An 18,759-nucleotide genomic window follows, 5' to 3' on the forward strand; every position below is an offset into this window, starting at 1 on the left:
TAAGACGTCTGAGATGTTTGCAGCGTCTCAAAGCTGACCTTGACGTTATATTAAACACAGTGCAGTCTCTCATTGCTTGTCTGACAAAAACAAATTGATTCATTGATCAGAGCTTGTCTGCATCATAATCTGCTGATTTTTTTCCTAATGACATGAGTTTTCATTTGTCGCCAGTATTCCTAGCAGGTCCAATTTTCCTAGGCAAATTTTGTGTTCTAAATTTTACCACAGAGATTTAGGGGCTACCACAATTTGTAGTCAATCACTGCATGTGAGAGTCAGTCATCTTTGTCAGTATTATTTTCTATTATTTGTTTCTACTAGGTGAATTCGTGTGTGTGATTTTTCACTGTTATCCATAAGATGTAATCCTTCAAAAATTAACTTTGTTGGGTTAGCTTAGGGATTGTGTAGACTCCTGGCTGGGCCTTTCAATATGCTGGGAATGTTTGAAATATACAAGCTTGCCAGATGGGGCCTGGGTGCTTGTGTCTCAGTAGACCCCACTCCCAAGTTCTACAGCAGACATGGGCCAGTGCCGACTATGGTGGATGTCTTATGCTCCCCACTATTCTCCTCTCTACTGTTTCAGCCATCTGTTCTCGTCTTAACTGAGAGATCCCTTCAGGAAGGAGTCAAGCTTATTGACTTCTTGTTAGCTGACTCAGACCCTCACATAGACTGGCAGTCACTGAAAATTCATTGGCTATTTTATTAGTGGCCCAAATAAAACCTTAAATAGAGAAGAAACCTGCATTTCTAAATTACGGTGAAATGTATGTAACATAATATCAAGTTTACAGGATGTGACTGATCATTTTCAAGTTGAAGGCTAACCATCACAACCAGAGTCCCCCATCATCCCAAACAGAAACTCTAAGCCTATTAAACACCAACCCCTCTTACCTCCCAGCAGCCTCTGCGGACCACTGATATACTCTGTCTCTGTATAGACTGCTCTCTGTAGCCCCATAAATAACCACACAGTATCTGTCCTGTTGTGCCTAGCACATTTCACGGGTATAATTGATCCGTGATGTTGCATGTGCCAGAATTTTATTTATTTGTTTGTTTTAGCATTTTCATTCTTTCTTTTCAAGATTGACATTTCTACAAAGGGCTTTTGCTGAATGGAACAGGTAGGGACAAAAATAAAGACTGTTCTCAATCCACCCACCCCCTCTTTAAAGCTGACTCTGCATACGAAGACTCCCGTACAGCAGACTCCTTGGCACTGGGATATCACTTTCTATCTGTCACCTCTGACACCGGAACCTTTTCTATGGTAACATTATAGCAGCCAACAAACTGACCTTCAATAAACTGAACTGCCAATGAGGACTTCTCCAGCTTCTGCCACTTTTTAATTACTAGAATTTCACTATTTTTAAGACTGAATAATATTCTATTGTATGGATATACCACATGTTGGTGATGTATTCATCCAGGAACCAGGAACACATGCTTGGACTGTTCCCACCTTTAGCTATTGTGAACAACACTGCTGAGGACATTGTATGTGGGTATTTGTTTGTTTTCTGCTTTCATTTTGTCGGGGTATAGAGACAGATGTAAAATTATCGGTTCACAGGGTAATTCTATTTTTAGATTTTGATGAACCATCACGTTTTCCATAGCAGCTGAAAATGGAATGTCTTTAAAAGATGCTGCAATAAGGTAAAGTGATGATTCTGAATTTTATCCAGAGTCTATTGAGAAACAAAATCCACTCATCTCTATTTAGCAAACTCAAAGAACCAAGGAAAGATATACCCTCCTTTGGTTCTGTGGGAGACTGGCTTAAGGCCCATCCCTTTCTGTAATGTGACTTTGTAGTTTTTACCAAAGAGGTAGGAGCTAATAGGTGGTCCTTGAGACTGAGTTTAGTCCTGTGACTTACTTTGGATCAGGGAGTGTTGGTGAGACTTGCTAGCACCTAGCAGAGGTTACCAAAGTGCTATGCTACTGACTTTGCATTTGGTCTTTCTCTTACAGATCTACTGTGAGGATGTTCTCAAGACAGTCTTCTGTAAGACCTGAAGAGAACGGGAAAAATGTCACCCAGGCCAGATGTGTGAACACATAGCCAATCTCTGGTTTTCCACAGAGGCAGAGAGAGGTAGAGGGTCTGGAAGAATCATCTGCACTGTATTCCAAGTCCATATACTTGTGAGCAGCAGAAACATTTGTTGCTGTGTGTGACTGGGTTTGGGGTGGCTTGTTACACAGCAGTATCATGGCACTAGATAACTGATGCACTCTCTCTCCCCGCACTGATCAACTGTGAAGAAGAAGACAATAAATTTCATTGTTTTCATAGAGCTGTCATGAGATGTAAATGACAGATTCAAACAGATTTAGCATCCGACAGCGTAATAACAGGGCTATTTCTCTCATCCATCTTGAAGGCTGCCTTCCTTGGCTTTGTAAGAAGGCAAACTGGAGCGATTGTTCCTATTCCCTTAGCTCTGGTGACAATGTCTCAGTTTATCTCCAAAACTGTGAAAGTAAATCTTGATTGTCAATTAGACTAAAGTAAGAAACACTCAGAACAGGAGTAACTCCCACACCCAGGTGTGTCTTGGGGGTTCTTCCAAGTGGGGCGTCAAATGAGGCTGTGGGCAACACCTTGCAGCATAGGCGTGTCCAGGTAGGATGCAAAGAGAAGGCGGCTGTCAGTCAGGCACGCTCTGCTTCCTGACCACCGTCATGAGCAGCCTCTGGCACAATCCTGTGGCATGAGACTCTGCCTCCCCTGGCACCCTGAGCCACAGGTCCAGCCAACCATGGACTGAAAACTCTGCAAGTGAACCAAAGCCGTCCTGCCTCGTTCTCTCAGGTCTTTTGTCCCAGTGAGCAAATGTCTGACTCATACATGGAACAAGCCCTCTATGTTCTCAGACTCTGCCCTCTAACCCTGAGCACCATCAGCAAGTCATCTTGGTCTGGCCAACTACTGCATTCCATCCCCTTTGTCCACAAGGATCGTGTGACAGACAGAGCCAATGATACTTGGATTGAAGAGTCTGAGTGGTAAGTTTTGTTCGCCATTGAGGTTGCTAAGGAGACATAAAGTTACAGGATCACAGGGCACCCTTCGAAGAAAGCGACTTGAGGTGACATTTACTTTTCACATTACCGTGACTTAATCGACTTAAGGATGGAAGGTTTCCTTTGGTGGGCAGTTAGAGGGTATGGTCTATCCTGTGGGAAAGCATGGTGGCAGGAACGGGATTGACTGGTCATATTGTGTTCACAGTCAGGAAACAGAGAGAGATGAGTGTGAGTGTCTGGCTCATTTCCTCCATTTTCTGCATCCCAGAATCCTCCCACCACTCCCGATGGAATGGCTCTGTCTGCATTCTGCATGCCTTCTCACAGTCCCCTTTCCTCACAGATGTGCCAGAGGTCTATCACTTAAGGCGATTCTAAACCCTGTGGAGTTTACCATCACACCTGACACAGGCGAGCAGGGCCTAAAGATGGGAAGAATGGGGGTCTTGATGACATTGTTAGAAACCGTAGATCCAGCCAGATCTGAAGCTCGACTGCTTTAGAAGCCTTTGATTATGTGAACCAACAGCATTCTTCGAGTTCATCCTGTGAAAACCATTTCAGTCAGGAGTTTGTTACTGGTTCACGCTCCTCACTGCATGTCCCTCGCTCGCCCCGCTGGGCTCTTTCCCAGTCCTCAGTCCCACGGGTGGACTCCGCTTGGGACTCCCAGGCTAAGTGCAGACAGGATCCTGAAAGAGGGTGATATAGCAGGTCTGGGCTGACGAGGCATGCTAGCTTATTCTAGACAGTTCTGTCTGATGTCCCACTGTGATTGCTGAGACCATGAACTTTGACTACAGTAGTGTCACTGCCTGAATTACAAAAAAAGTATGTGTTCACCCTTAGCAGGCCACTGGTCCTTCTACTGCCACATCTCTGTCTTTTACAACTCCTATCACAGTTTATCAATTTGACATATGGGGCGGGGCTGCTTAACCTTAGGAGCTTGGAAGTTAAGAGCAATGTAGACAATGGAGGCCTAACTTCTGAAGCTACGGAGGGAAGCAAATACTCTACCAGGTCATTTGTGTTAAGACTCTGTGGTGTCGCCGGGCGGTGGTGGCGCACACCTTTAATCCCAGCACTCGGGAGGCAGAGGCAGGCGGATCGCTGTGAGTTCGAGGCCAGGCTGGACCGACAGCCTCCAAAACAATACAGAGAAACCCTGTCTCGTAAAAAGACTCTGTGGTGTCTGGTCAGCTGGAGCTGAAGAATCAGCTGTGATTAACAAGAGACCAGAGCCACTAAAGTGAAACATTTGTTTTACTGGGACAACGAATGCAGCTCAGCTGGGACTGAAGACTTGGCCTTGATGAAAAAAAAAAAAAACCAACATCTTGAGATAAAGTCTTCTGGGAAGTGTTTCCTTAGGGTCAGCACACAGAAGCTGTGTCCCAGAAGTGGCCAAGGTTGTACTTCCTGTTGGCAGCTGAACTTTGTAGTGTAAGAGTCACCCAGATGGTACTGGTTTTGAAGGCATGAAGGGGTCATGGAGAACAACTGAGGCTTGGCACTGTGTGGCAGGGATTGAGCCCCTGGAGAGAGCCCAGGAGAGGCTAGTGTAAAGGTGTGACCCAGTTGCCATAGGAGACCCCAGCATTTTGAAGATGCCAGTATGTCGCACCTGCTGTGCAGCCTGCATCCGAGAATGTAGCAAGGTGGTCGGGACAGATGACACAGAGACCCGTCGGTTGCTTTAAGAAAACTTTATGCATCCCAAGTCAGCTTAGGAAGAGAACTCCCCAAGAAAAAAACGCTTCCCTTTTTAAGGACTTCTGCCATCCATCTACATACAATTCTTTCCAGACTTTTCACCCTCCTGGCTGGTGGTTTAATCTCTGGCCCCAGAATCGGGGAGAAACAGCAGGGAGCAGGAAGGAACATCTAGCCGTAGGGGGGGATCAAAGTCATGGTGTTTCAGTGAGCAAGCCCTTATCTGAGCCCTATCAAGAGCTTTATAGCACTGAATTGTTTTCAGTAAACATCTCACAGCTGCCTGCTCCCAGGCCGAAGGGGAAGTGGGTCTCTGTTCAAGGTCTGGTGTCCCCACACCAGTATTGAGGGATGGGCACCAAGAAGAGCAGCAGGTATTGAATGGAGCTGGCCTGAGTCTAAAAGACAGTGCATCTGTGCTGCAAAGGGAAGAACCCAGAGAAGTGACCCAAGCCTTTGGAGGAGCCTATAAGATTGTGCATGAATCCCAGATATTGGATATCGAGTTATTTACACCATTGGAAGTTTGGTTTTAGTTTCTTAACACTGAGACTGTGCTCTGGTTCTACCCTCTTGAAGTAAGAAAGCATTTAACTAATTTTTAGTTTTACAAGCACCCACATTTGAGAGAATGAATTTTAAAAGAAATTTGGAATTCTAAAACAGACTGGATTTTCAAAGAGACTGAATTTTTTGTGTTTTTTAAAATTTAAATTAGAGCAAGCTTGTTTCACATGTCAATTGCAGCTCCCTCTCCCTCCCCTCCCAACCCCTAACCCAATCCCAACTTCATTCCCCAGGAAGGGTGAGGACCCCCATGGAGGATCTCCAAAGTCTGTCATTTCCTCCAGGACAGGGCCTAGGCCCTCTCCCAAGAGTCCAGGCTGAGAGAGCATCTCTCATTGTTGGATGGGCACACAAAGTCCATTTGTAGGCCAGGGATAAATACTGATCTACTACCCAAGGCCCAATAGATTGCCTACTACTCCTCACTGACACCCACATTCAGGGGGTCTGTATCAGTCCCATAATGGCCTCTCAGCCATCAGAATGGGGTCCAAGAGCTCCCCCTTGTTCAGGTAAACTGTTTCTGTGGGTTTCACCAGCCCCATCTTCACCCCTTTGCTAATCACTCCTCCTTCTCTTGTCACTGGTTTCCCGGAGTTCCCTTTAGTGTTTAGCTGTGGCTGTCTGCAGGATGAAGGTTCTAGGATGGCATATAAGGTAATCATCAAACTCATTATCAGGGAGGGGCATTTAAGGTAGTCTGTCCACTATTGCTTAGTTTGCCAGTTGGTGTCGTCCTTACAGATTTCTGGAAATCTCACTAGTGCCAGATCTCCCCCTCAAACCTATAATGACTCCCTCTACTATGGCATCTCTCATCCTGCTCTCCTCTATTCTGCCCCCAGATTCAACCTTCCTGCTCCCCCATGTCCTCTTCTCTCCTCCTCTTCTCCCCCCTCTCTTTTTCCTCCCAGCCCCCTCTCCTCTCCCTCCATGCTCCCAATCTGCTCAGGAGATCTTGACTCATTCCCCTTCTCTGGGATACCATGCATACCTTTCTTAGGGTCCTTCCTGTTTCTCAGACTCTCTGGCAGTGGGATTGTAGGCTGGCACTCCCCTGATCAATGTCTAAAATCCATATATGAGTGAGTACATACCATGTTTGTCTTTTTGTGACGGGATTGCCACACTCAGGAGGGTTTCTTCTAGTGCTGTCCATTTGCCTGCAAATTACAAGATTATAATGTTTTTTAAATGTACCATATTTTCTCTATCCACTCTTCAGTTGAGGGGCATCTAGGTTGCTTCCAGGTTCTGGCCATGACAAATGATACTGCTATGAACATAGTGGAACAGACATCCTTGTTGTATGAATGTGCATCTTTTGGATATATGCCTAAGAGTGGAATTGCTGGGTCTTGTGGTAGACTTATTTCCATTTTCCTGGGGAATCTCCATACTGATTTTCAAAGTGGTTGTATGAATTGGCACTCCCACAAACGTGAAGGAGTGATCCCCTCTCTCCATAACCTCTCCAGGATAAACTGTCATTGGTGTTTTTTATTTTGGCCATTCTGACAGGAGTAAGATGGCATCTCAGAGTTGTTTTTATTTGCATTTTCCTGATGACTAGGGATGTTGAGCACTTTCTTAAGTGTCTCTCAGCCATTTGAGACTCCTCTGTTGAGAATTCTCTATGTAGTTCTGTAGCCCACTTTTTAATTGGATCCTTTGGTGTTTTGGGGACTTGTTGCTTGAGTTCTTTGCATATTTTGGAGATCAGGCCTCTGTCAGATACAGGATTAGCAAATATTTTTCCCATTCTGTGGGCTGCCATTTTGTCTTGTTGACTGTGTCCTTTGCCTTACAGAAGCTTCTCAGTTTCAGGAGGTCCCATTTATTAAATGTCGATCTCAGTGTCTGTGCTACTGGAGTTATGTTCAGGAAGCTGTCTCCTGTACCAATTTGTTCAAGGGTACCTCTGACTTTCTCTTCTAAGAGGTTCAGTGTGGCTGGGTTTATGTTGAGGTCTTTCATCTATTTGGACTTAAGTTTTGTGCATGGCAATAGACATGGATCTATCTTCAGTCTTCTACATGCCAGTATCCAGTTATGCCAGCACCATTTGTTGAAGATGCTTTCTTTTTTCCATAGTATACATTTAGCTTCTTTGTCAAAGATCAGGTGTTCCTACATGTATGGGTCAATATTGGGGTGTTCAATTAGATTCCTTCAGCCTACCTGTCTATTTTTGTGCCAATACCAAGCTGTTTTCAGGAATATAGCTCTGTAATAGAGTTTTAAGTCAGGGATGGTGATGCCTCCAGACGTTGCTTTGTTGGACAGGGTTGTTTTGGCTATCCTGGGTCTTTTGTTTTTCCATATAAAGACGAGAAGTGCTCTTTCAAGGTCTGTGAAGTATTGTTCTGGGATTTTGATAGGGATTGCACTGAATATATAGATTGCTTATGGCAAGATTGCCATTTTTACTATGTTGATCCTACCTATCCAAGAGCATAGGAGATCTTTCCATTTTCTGGTGTCTTCAATGTCTTTCTTTAAAGACTCAAAGTTCTTGCTGTACAGGTCTTTCAATTGTTTGGTTAGCATTACCCCCAAGGTATATTATGTTGTTTCTGGCAATGTTTCTCTGATTTCTTTCTCAACCCTTTTATAGTCTGTATATAGTAGGGCTACTGATTTTTTTGAGTTGATCTTCTGTCCTGCCACTTTGCTGAAGGGTGTTTATCTGCTGTAGGAGTTTGCTGGTAGAGTTTTTTGGATCCCTTATGTAAACTATCAAATCATCTGCAAATAGTGAAAGTTTGGCCTCTTCCTTTCCAATTTGTATCCCCTTGATCTCCTTTAGTTCTCTTATTGCTCTAGCTAGAACTTCAAGTACAATATTGAAGAAGTATGGAAAGAGGGAATAGCCTTGTATTGTTCCTGATTTTAGAGGGATCAAGTTGAGTTTCTGTCTATTCAGTTTGATGTTGGCTGTTGGTTTATTGTATATTGCTTTTATTATGTTTATGTATGTTTCTGTTATCCCAGATCTCTCCAAGACCTTCATCATGAAGGGGTGTTACATTTTGTTAAAGGCTTTTTCAGCATCTAGTGAGATGATCATGTGACTTTTGTTTCTCAGCTTGTTTATATGGTGGATTACATTGATGGATTTTCATATGTTGAACCATCCCTGCATCCCTGTGATGAAGCCTACTAGATCATGGAGGATGAATTTTCTGATGTGTTCTTGGATCCGATTTGCCAGTATTTTATTGAGTATTTTTGCATCAATATTCATGAGGCATATTGGTCTGATGTTCTTTCTTAAGTCGTGTCTTTGTGTGGTTTGGGTATCAAGGTTATTGAAGCCTCATAAAAAGAATTTGGCAATGGCCCTTCTGCTTCTATTGCATGGAATACTTTGATGAGAATTGGTATGGTGGAATTCTGCACTGAGGTCATCTGGCTCTGGGCTGTTTTGGGTTGGGAGACTTTTGATGACTGCTTCTATTTCCTTAGGGGTTATAAATCTATTTAAATCACTTATCTGCTGTTGATTTAATTTTGGCAAGTGATATCTATCCAGAAAATTGTTCATTTCCTTTAAATTTTTGAACTTTGTGGAGTACAGGTTTTCAAAGTATGATCTGATGATTCTCTGGATTTCCTCAGTGTTTGCTGTTATGTCCCCCTTTTCGTTTCTGATTTTGTTAATTTGCAAGTTCATACTCTGCCTTTTGGTAAGTTTGGATAAAGGTTTGTCTACCTTGTTGGTTTTATCAAAGAAACAACTCTTGGTTATATTGATTCTTTGTATTCTTTTCCTAGTTTCTACTTTATCAATTTCAGCCATCAATTTGATTATTTTCTGGCATCTACTTCTTCTGGGTGAGTTTGCTTCTTTTTGTTCTAGAGCTTTCAATTGTGCTGTTAATTCTCTAGTGTGACAATTCTCCAGTTTCTTCACATGGGCACTTAGTGCTATAAATTTAGCATGCTTTCAAAGTGTCCCATAAGTTTGGGTACGTTGTGTCTTCATTCTCTTTGAATTCTAGGAAGTTTTTAATTTCTTTTTTTTATTTCTTATTTGACCCAGGAATGGTGCAATTATGCAGTATTCAGTTTCCATGAGTTTGTTGGGTTTCTGCAATTTGTGTTGGTAAATTCTAATTTAAAGGATGTTGGTCTGATAGGATACATGGAGTTATTCCAATTTTTTGTACATGTTGAGGTTTTCTATGTAGTCTATTTTTGAGAAGGTTCCATGTGGAGCTGAGAAGAAGGTATATTCTTTTGTGTTTGAATGCAATGTTCTATAGATGTATGTTAATCCCAATTGGGTTGTAACTTCTATTAGTTTCTTTGTTACTTTGATAAGCCTACTCTCACCACTGGTAGTGCTAGTGGTGAGAGTGGGGTGTTGAAGTCTCCCACTACAAGTGTGTGAGGTTTTATATGTGATTTGAGTTTTAGTAATATTTCTTTTATGAATGTGGATGCCTTTGTATTTGGGGCATAGATGTTCAGAATTGAAACTTCATCTTAGTGTATTTCTCCTGTGATGAGTGTGAAAAGGCCTTCTTCATCTCTTTTGATTGATTTTATTTTAAAATCTAATTTGTTAGATATTAGGATTGCTACCCCTGCTTTTGTCTTGAGTCCATTTGATTGTAAAATCTATCCCAAACCTTAACTCTGAGTCAATGTCTGTCTTTGAAGCTGAGGTGTGTTTATTGTATGGAGCAGAAGGATGGGTTCTATCTTCGAATCCATTCTGTTAGCCTGTGTCTCTTTATGGGTAAGTTAAGACCATTAGTATTGAGAGATATTAATGGCCATCAATTATTCAATCTTGTTTGTTTTGGAATGCTTGTTTTTGTTGGAATTGTATGTGGATTTCCACCCCTTTTTACTGTTGACTGTTTGTAAAGTGGGATTATCTATCGCCTATATTTTTATGGTTGTATTTAACTTCCTTGGGTTGGAATTTTCCTTCCTGAACTTTCTGTAGGGCTGCATTAGTGGATATGTATTTTTTTAAATCTGGTTTTGTCATGGAATATTTTGTTTTCTCCATCTATAGTGATTGAAAGCTTTGCTGGGTGTAGTAGTCTGGGCTGGCATCCGTGGTCTCTTAATGTTGGTAGAATATCTATCCAGGACCTTCTGGCTATCAGAGTTTCCATGAAGAAGTCACGTGTAATTCTGATAGGTTTGTCTTTATATGTTACTTGACCCTTTTCCTTAGCTGCTCTTCATATTCTTTCTTTATTCTGTATATTTGGGGTCTTGATTATTATGTGTCAAGGGGATTTTTTTTGTGGTCCAGTGTATTTGGTGTTCTTTAAGCTTCTTGTACCTTTATTGGCATGTCTTTCTTTAGGTTGGGAAAGTTTTCTTCCATGATTTTTGTTGAATATATTTTCTGCCCCTTTGAGGTGGTTTTCTTCACATTCTTCTATAGGTTTGGTCTTTTCACGGTTTCCCATATTTCCTGGATATTTTGTGCTAGGGATTTGTGGGACTTAACATTTTCTTTGGTCGATGAATCTGTTTCTCTTGGTGTATCTTCAACACCTGAGATTTTTCTCTTTCATCTCTTATATTCTGTTGGTTATGCTTGCATCTGTAGTATCTGACCGTTTGCCCAGCCTTTCTATTTCCAGCTTTCCTTCAGACTGTGTTTTTTTAAATTGTCTCTATTTCAACTTTCAACCCTTGCACTGTTTGAATTGTTTCTTGCAATTTTTGCTTTGTCTTTTCCTCCATTTGTTGCATTTTTTTGGTTTGTTTTTCCTTCCATCTCTTTAAGGGATTTTCTCATATCCTCTTTGAGGGCCTCTATTATTTTCATGAAGTTGTTTTTAAGGTTATTGTCTTCTGTTTCATTTGCATTGGAATGTTTTAGTCTTGCTGGTGTGGAGTCTCTAGACTCTGGCAGTGTCACAGTTGTTTTTCTGTGGCTGAGTGTGTTTTATATTGTCTCCTTCCTATCCCTTCTTCCAGTGGTTGCTGAGGGAGTCTCTTTCTCTCCTGATGGGTTTGATTCCAGTGGGCGCAGGCAAGTCCAGTACTCTGGTAGCTCCCCTCTTCCGGATTGTGGGTGAAGAAATGGACTAGGATGTTGGGGTACATTGCCTCCCGCAGGGATGGGAGCGGCAGTGGTGGTCCCTGGGCACAGGAAGGCCGCCATGAGACTGAATTTTAGAGCGTTTGAATTTATAAAAACTGAGATTTTAAAGTTTGTAAAATGTTTCTATTGCTTTGTTGATGTTAATGTGTGATCCTGGGGATGAACAAGAAAGGAAAGGTTATAGCTCACCACTGATACATTTACGTGTCAAATTGACAAGAAGTCAATTGTCCTGGCTAGTTTCATGTCAACTCAACACAAGCTAAAGTCACCTGAAAAGAGGGAACCTCAATTGTAAAAAATGCATCCATAATTTTCTTAATTAGTGATTATGGTGCTTTGAATGCAAATGGCACCCGTAGACCCATAGGCAGTGGCACTATTAGGAGGTATGGCCCTTTTGGAGGAACTGTGTCACTGGGGTTGTGCTTTGAGGTTTCAGAAGCTCAAGCCAGCCCCTGTATCATACTTTCTTCCTGCTGCCTGCAAATTCAGATGTAGAACTCTCAGCTACCTCTCTGGCACCATGTCTGCCTGTGTGGTTCTCTGCTTGTAGCCATGATGATAATGGACTAAACCTCTGAACTATAAGTTACCCCCCAACTAAATGGTTCCCTTTATAAAAGTTGCCACAGCAACAAAATATTAAGACAGCGATTGGTGTGGGGGCAGCCTGCTGTGGCTGGGATCATCCCTGGGCTGGTGGTCCTTGGGCCTATAAGAAAGCAGGCTGAGGAAGCATGGGGAACAAGTCAGTAGGCAACATCCTCCATGGCCTCAGCATCAGCTCTGGTCTCCAGGTCCCTACTCTGACTTCCTTTGATCATGAACTGTGATACAGAAGTGTAAGCCAAGTCATGGTGTTTCATCATAGCAATAGTACCTCTACCAAAGACAGTATTTCTCTTGAAATGAAATCTAATTCTCTTGTCCTCAAATTTGGATAAGTAGGACGTCAAGTAGAATGACCTCCTAGACCCAGGCATGAAAGATAGTATAGTACCCAGATGCAGACTCCCCTCTCAGCATTCAAATCTTTCCTACTGACCCCGGACATCACAGAGGAATGCCAGCTATCTCTTCCATGCCATATCCAAATTCCAACCTTATAACCCAGAAGCTTAATGAAATGGTTCTTTACAACCTCCGCATTTGGAAGTTGTTTGTAACACCGCCGTAAAGAATGGAAGAGAAGGGCCCATTTGAAAACTGTGTAATAACCACGGTGTCATGATCCATGATGGAAGGGAAACCTCAGCTGCCAGGGTCACTGTTGTGTCCTCAGACCCTTGCCCCTGCAAAGACACAGTGTCCACTAGTCTCTTGACCTTATCCAAGCGTATGGTCTTCCAGGCTCTGAACTTCTCTGTAACACAGTCTTGTCCAGGCTTCTTTATAAGGACCTGGCCAAATTCAAGACATTACCACTCTGCTTTTGTGTGATTTAGGTGGGTAGAGGTGATTTTGTTCTTTCAGTTTTATGCAATTGAAATTTTCTAATGTCCAAGGTTCTGACTAATGACGTGGAAGTGCCATGGAGGAGGGGAGGGAGGGAGAGGAAAGATTAGTCAGAGGAGTCAGCAGCGGGACAAGGAGGGTAAATTCTTGCCCATATGTTATCAACCATGAGACAGGAGAAGATAGATGCCTTGTACAAACATGCACGTGGGAGCACACACACACACACACTCACACACACTCACACAAACACTCTCACACACATTCACACACTCACTCACAACACACTCTCACACACTCACATACTCACTCGCACACACACTCACTCACACACATTCACACACTCACTCACAACACACTCACACACACTTACACACAATCTCACACAGACTCACACACTCACACAAACACACTCACAACACTTTCACACACATACTTGCTCATATGCGAACACAATCACTCGTGTGCCTTTCCATCCTTTGCCTTCCCTACTGCAGTAAAACTAAAAGTCACTGACCCACATATGTTACTTTAAAGAATAGTGTAGTAAAAGCCCAGTTTTAAAGTGTCTGCAGAGGCATTCTCACTAGAGGGTTTCTAGAAGTTAAGGGCTTTCTTCCTATGTTCCTAACTCAGATTTCCATAACTTGGAATGGAAGTTTTTCTGAAACTCAGATAGCACCATCCCTCTTACCCTTCCTGAAATTGCACATCCAGTATTGCGCAGAAGAAGTAACTGTGAGCAGGACATTTGTACAATGGAGTGCATTTTCAAAAGAAAAAAGTATTTTCCTCACTACTTTTGGGTATGCATTTAGTGCTTTTAATGGTTACATTAAATAGCCTTTCCAGGATGACGAGCATAGTCCAGCTGCCCACAGAGGTTACCAAACCTTGAGTGTAAATGAGGTCACACTTTACTTATTTAACAAACACTAACTCAGGCCTCACAACGGACAATTCAAAGTGTTTTAAGATCAATTGTTTTGCTAAAATGTCAAGAACACACAGGGGGCAAAGGATAGTTTCTTCTATAAATAGTGTTGGGAAAACTGGGTATCCACATGCAGAAGAGTGAAGCTACAGCTTTATCTCATGACACACACAAAAATCAACTGAAAATGAACTAAACACTTACACGTAGACATAAAACTGTCAAGTATCTAGGAGAAAGCACAGAGCATAAGTTCTATATGACAGTGGTCTGGCCGGTGACATCGTAGCGTTGCTGCAAAAGTGCATGTTAGACAGACAACCACACACGACGGACAACTTCAAGCTTCTGCATAGCAAAGGAAACAAGCCACCAAGGGAGGAGACAATCTACAGGGTAGAAGACAGTATTTACAAACCAAAATATGGGAGAATACTGCCCAACATAACCAAGAAATTTAAGTACCTCAATAGCAAGAAAACAAAGAACCCCTGAATGGGGGCCTGAAGAGACATTTTTTTCTAGAGAAAGTATGCAAGTGCCCAACAGGCATATTACAAGATGCTTGGCATCATTAGTCACCAGGGAAATGCCAATCAAAGCCACAGTGAGATACTACTTCACGCCTGATACAATGGCTGTTTTCCAAAACTCAGAATATGACAAGTGCTGGTGGGGAAGTGGCAGGGAAGGACCCCCGGAATCTGCTAAGAGGAATGTCAATATGTAGCCATGGTGAAGGAAGTATGGCAGTCTCCCAAGTAACCAGAAACAGACCATGTGACCCCGCAATTCTGCTGCTCGGTATACAGCCTAAGGAAGAAAGATCACAAACGTCCTCGGAGGCATCTGCATTTCCATGTTGACTGCAAACACTATTCAGAAGAGCCAGGATGCGCATCTGACCTACCAAGGGATGAATGGCTAAAGAAAACGCGGCAATCATCCACAGCAGAATGTAATTAAAAGCAGACACCCTGCCATCTGTGATAATGTAGATGACCCTAGAGGACATTGCGCTAAGGGAAATGAGCCAGGAGTAGAAAGACCAATGTCCTACAATCTCACCTATTATACAGGATCTGAGTGGCGGGAAGCTCATGGGAGGGTAAAGAGTAGTTACGATGCTCAGGACGGTGTGAAAGGACACAGATTTCAAACCGACATGTGGCGGAAGATCAAGAGCTGTGTTGTACAACCCAGGGAGTATTGTTAACAGCAAAGTATTGCGTATGTGAAAATTACTAAGAGAGTACATTTTAAGCGTTCTCACCAGGAAAAACAATGCATGTGAGGTAATGTGTATGCTAATTAGTTTGGCTTAGCATTCATTTCATAATGAATACATATTTTAAAACATTGTGTTGTGCACTAAAAAATACACATTTTATTTGTCGATTTAAATTTTTGAGATTTAAAAAACCTACTGCTCTTTCTCAGAGCTTTATGAGGTAGGTGCTGTTTATTGTGGTCCTGATTTACAAATAAGGGACACAGGACCAGGGCCTTAAACTACCTTGCTCAAGGACATACGTAGACATGGGCTTTGGACCCAAATGCACCATCCTGGAGCTTTAACTCCTATATGCATCCTACCTATGCTGAATCTCACTGATGCAGATCCCTCCCTTACCTCATGGAAGAAGCATTTGGACGTTACTTTTAAGACTCCTTCCTATTTCCAGTTCTCACCATTTCCAGAGCCCCTTGTGAAGTGTTGTATTTGGGTTCAGTGTCCCCATGATTCTGTTCCCAGAGAGCAGCTCTGTTCCCACAACCTTATTCTACACACTGTCTGTTACCTAACAATGCAGTGTAACAAACATCCCCAAGCCCTGTGACTTTAAACAAGAAGCACAGATTTCACTCATCAGTCTGCAGGCCAGTTGAAGGTTCTGGGCTTGGCTGGGCTTGGCCGCCTGTCTAGATTTAAGTGGCTCCTAGCCGACCTGTGTTGACTGGGACATACTGGGATGCTTGGTTCCGAACCATGTCTCTTAACCTTTCAGCAGGTTAGCCTAGACAATGGCAGAAGGGCAGAAACTGAGCTCATCGTGCCTACACTCAGGAAACTTCTGTGTGGGTTCACCTTTGCTAGCATTTCACTGGCCGAAGCAAGTCATGCATCATATAGTAGGATCCAAGTCCAACTGGGAGAATGCTATGGTTCTACGGTTCAAGGAATGAACACGGAGAGGGGTAAGAAGTTGGGCCATGGATACACAGAACCCATAACTTTTCATCCTTCTTAACAAAAGGCATGACAGAGAGAGACAGAGACAGACAGAGAGACAGGAGAGACAGAAGAGAGAGAGAGGAGGAGGAGAGAGGAGAATGCATCTGTTTGTACAGGCTGTATGGAGCTCAGAGGATGAGCTCAAGCGTCATTCCTCCTCAAGTACCATCTACCTTGTTTTTTGAAGCAGGGTCTCTCACTGACTGCATGATTAGCTAGGCTGGCTGGATGTCACTCTCTCCCCAGCACTAGAATTACATGCACATGCCACCATATCCAGCTTGTTACACCGGTGGTGTTGGGGATTGAACTGAGAGCCTCACACTGGTATGACAAGCCCTTTACAGTCACAGTTCTCATGCCTGCCTCAGAACAAAATTAAATTTCAAGTAAAAGGGCCATTTAGATCAAACACCCCAAGGGCCCACAGACTACAGTTGAGCTCTGAAGGGCCCTGAAGAAGGGGGCACAGTAGGGAAAATGTGCACGAGTGGGTCCTTTAGAGAAAGAAAACAGGTCTCCCTTTGCACCTGCAGGAAACAGAGTGCAGCACTCAGCCAGCGAGGTCCCCGTTCTGGAGGCAAGGCAGCAGACAGTGCCCGCCGCTGTGCCAGTGTCTGAGCAGTGAAGTTAGCGTAGAAGGCACATCAGAAGAGTGGTAGCTACTCCAACTCAGTTAGTGATGTCTCAGCATATCAATGTCTCGTTTTGTTTCTCCTGTAGAAAGCTCAAATATTAGATTGCCTGATTCAACGTCGGCCCCCAGGCAACCCCAGCACTTCCAGGAGGGCATGAGTATCTATTTTCTTTCTGTTCCTGGAAAGCAGCAACTGTCATTTTCTGGGCTTACACACCCTGCACATGGGCTGATTATAATCCTCTCCCTGAGAAATGGGGGAACCCTAGGAAGCCTGCCAAAACCACTCTCCAAATATCCAAATCCATGGCTGTTGCTTCTGGTGGGAGATACCAGAAATGGCCACCCTCCTGAAGAAGGAAAGGCCAGGACCTGTGGGTAAATATTGACTGGTGTAAACATTTTATTTTAAATCAAAAAAGCCTCAGTAGCTGGAAAAACTTACCCTAAACAAAAACTAAACACATAAAGTGAGCCAACGAGCGCTCTGCTTTCTGTCACAGGGATGCCAAGACAGTCTCAGTGACATCATGGCCTTCACTTGGGGCGCTGATAGGGGGAAACAGGCTGCTTGATGGTGACTGGAGGCAAGGGAATCTTGGCTTCCTTCCCAGAGTGCTTTGGCTGGGAGAAATCTGCAGAATCCTCTAAGTCTTTATCATGGACTGGCTCTTTATTCGTTGTCTCAATCAACCCTGAAAGAATCCCAAGGAGGGACAAGGGAGATGATGTGGTTGGTCAAGTGCTTGCCTTGCCAGCATGAGGACCCAGGTTCAGTCCCCAGCACCCAGGTAAAAATGCTAGGCTGGAGGCATGCACTTGTGATCTCAGGTGTGAGAGGGTGAAAACAGTTGGATCCCTGGGTCTAGCTAGGCAGCCAGCCTTGTCTACTTGACAAGTTCCAGACCAGTGAGAGACCCCTGTCTCAAACAACAAAACAAAACAAAACAAACAAAAAACAAGTAGACAGCACCTAGATGTTGACCTCTGGCCAGCACACACACACACACACACGCACGCACGCACGCACGCACGCACGCACGCACGCACGCATAAGAGGAGGGGGGAATCCTAGGTAGAGCTGTGTGCATCTCCATTTTGCAAATCATGGAAATGAGGCAACACACTTTAATGATGGAAACTGCCCAAGCCACTCAGCTATGTATCTGACTGCAGCACTGGTCCTCCCAAACGCGGCTCTGAGAAGCCACCATGCACGGGTGCCCTCCCTTCAGAAAACACCAAGCTAGGCTGCCTTCAACATCCGTGTTCTCTAGGGATACAATTTCCAAGGGGACTGGCCAGCAGGGGGTTGAAGAGAATTTGTGTCTGGAGTTGCTGAAACTGAATTGCCTGGGGCTCCCAGGGAAAGGAATGGACCTGGGTTATTTTCTTATCACATCTTCTTCAGCATCCTTCTCTGTTGATTGTCCACTGCAAATATTTCGTGTGTTCAGAGTGAAAGGCCCCTAGGGACACATATATGGGTGTGCTTGCACTTATGTTCAGGTACATATAAAAGTCGGAGATTGACATTAAATGTGTTCCTTGATTTTTCTCCACCTTATTTTTTGAGACAACCTCCCCTTGAACCCGGAGCTCACTGATTGGCTAGTCTGGTGGGTCAGCAAGCTACAGGGACCTCTGGCCACCATCTCCTTCCAATGATGGCATTGCAGGTGCACACTGCCGTGCCTGGCTTTGTACACAGGTAGCGGGGATCCGAACTTAGGTCCTTAAGCTTGTGTAGGAAGCACTTTTTTCATCTCCCCAGATCTTCACCCTAGCTCTTACTGTGGGGGCATCACCTGGAGAATAAACCCCAGTTTGTAGCAGGGGAGTATCTGGTTCCAAATGTTTTGGGAAACTGAGATTCTTTTAAGGGAGATACCACTTTCCATCCTTTTTGTTGGGACATGAACATCTTAACATTTCATTTGACTTTTCTGTTTAATAATGATCCAAATTTTGATCCACTACATCCCAAAATTGCATTAATGACTCAATTTAATACATAATATATATGATAATATATGTAAGCACGAAAGTCTTATAACTTCAGAAAACATAAAACT

The sequence above is a fragment of the Mesocricetus auratus genome, unplaced genomic scaffold, assembly GCF_017639785.1.
Source record: "Mesocricetus auratus isolate SY011 unplaced genomic scaffold, BCM_Maur_2.0 Super-Scaffold_100014, whole genome shotgun sequence".
In the NCBI taxonomy this organism is placed as follows: domain Eukaryota; kingdom Metazoa; phylum Chordata; class Mammalia; order Rodentia; family Cricetidae; genus Mesocricetus; species Mesocricetus auratus.